We start from the raw sequence: 2,279 nt of genomic DNA on the forward strand, positions 1-2,279 counted from the left end.
AAAAAAAAAATTTTTTTTTTTTTACTCCCGAATTTTTGCTGTCGAATGCAGCAAAATTCGGTTCGGGTATACCCGAATTCGAACAGCCATATTCGGGTCGAATATAGGGACAACCCGAATTCGAACATCAACACTACTTATAACCAAGCCCTTATATAGGTAATACCAGCCCATAATGTCTGCCCAAAGTCAAGAAGATGGATTCAAGACAGAGCTAAATGTGTTGACGTCACACATGGATTTTGTCCTTTATTGGATATTTTTGGTGCTCACTGTTTAACTACTTTTTAAAATATCTCTATAGTATTTTTTTGTGGAGTATAGCAAAACACAATGTACATTACTATCAGGTATCATCCGTTTTTTTTCCATTTTTTGGAGGGACACATTGATCTTTTTATCCTTGGGAAATAATTGAACCAGCTCACTGGGATATAAGCCTTGGAGATGCTCGTAGATTAGGTTGTATGGAGCAAGATTGTCTTTTGTTCCAGGAGAATGAACTATAACTTCCTTTATGATTAAGGTGCACCTTGAGGATTGCTTGAATAGTCCACCTAAGTTGGTGAGTGATGAGCATGTAGATTAATGATTACTGAAGTGGGAGAAAAACATATTTAATGGTAGATATATGTTGAAAGACTGTTTTTAATTTATTTATATCATCTGAGTTGTGGCCGCTTCATTGGACTAGTTTTTAGATTGTTTTACTTTAGTGACCCTCTTTATTTAACTAGTTTATTGTTAGAGTTTACCCACATTTTAAAGGAGAAATAAACTCACCTCTACTTGCTGCCTTGGTGACACCCACATATTCACCTGGTCTTTACCTGGGTTTGGGATCTTCAGCCATCTTGTTTGGCCAGGCCAAAATGTTGCAACTCCCAGCCATGCACACAGGAGTTTGTTTATTTTGGTACCTAGGTAGGCTGAGAATGTAAACCTAATCGAAAACCTATAGTAGACTGTCACGCATTGTGATGTTAATGATCTAAAATATGTTGCAAATTAACCCTAGCTTGCTTTAATAATACATTTTTCTGACTATATGTTAACTGCAGTTTAGAGGGCATCCCATGGTTTTCCCAGTTTTTTACTTGGGAAATATTCTCATGGGTGCCCCAGGCCCTGCTAAATGTCAGTAACAATATTTGTTATGGGGTTTAGCAAATAACTCTAAATGTCGGGGTGGCCTAAAAATGGATTTGCCCCCCCATATATTTTGTTACGAAATCATGCTTTTTTTTTCTCATTTGCAACAACTTCCCAAAGATGACTTTGGTGATAATACCATGTTTAGGGGCCTGGCAAATACATTATTTAAAAAAAAGGCATGGTGAATTTGTTTAATAAAAGCATTTGTTATTCATTTGAGATAGAAAAATAAAATTGAAAGGTAACTTTAGATTGGCAAATAAACTTAAATGTACTTGAAATGCAAGAAATAGACATGAGAGAATGCGCTCTACGTGTTAATTCTTTGTGAATGATTATGTCCTGTATGTGCTAGAATTGTGTGCTATTATGTTTTTGTAATTGCAGCGAGAGACAGATCCGCAAGTTAGGGGGTTCACTATGTTTACTGTGTGGATGGTAAAAGCTAAATTTTATGAATGGTAACTAGTGTACACATTAGTAGGTTACTAAGAGTGTTGGTCGAATATCTCACTATTCGATTCAACAGCTATTCGATTGAATAGGGAAATATTGTTTGGGTGATCAAATGCCGAATTTGAACACCATTAAAGTCAATAGTGGGAGAATTCGGGAAAACTCTATCCAAGAATAGGGATAGTGCTCCATGATTGGCTGAGGAAAGCTTTCTTCAGCCAATCAGGGAGCACTAGAGGTTTTGAATGGGGAGACTTGTCCCCATTTAACCTTTAGTGCCGCGGATGGCACACTGTTCTCAATGAATGCTGGCCGCGGGCGCATTCATTGGAAGATTCCAGGCACTATGGGGACAAGTTTCCCCACCGCTGTCTGATTTTGAAGAATGTATAATATGAAGAATGTAAATATTGTATACACCTGAGTATAAACCAAGATTTTTTTTAACCTGAGAGTGCAATTAGAAACAAATCTCATTTTATACTACAGTGACACCTAGTGGCATGTACGGGGACTGGATTTTTCACTAATGTGACAGGTTAGAGACTTTCTGTTTGAAGCACTTTACATTAACACTCGCCATCTAGTGGTGGACAATGATAATGCACAAAATATCACACGAGCAAATTATTATTATTAAACAGTTTTTGTATAGCACCAACATATTA

The sequence above is a fragment of the Pyxicephalus adspersus genome, chromosome 6 (genome assembly GCF_032062135.1).
Source record: "Pyxicephalus adspersus chromosome 6, UCB_Pads_2.0, whole genome shotgun sequence".
Taxonomy (NCBI): domain Eukaryota; kingdom Metazoa; phylum Chordata; class Amphibia; order Anura; family Pyxicephalidae; genus Pyxicephalus; species Pyxicephalus adspersus.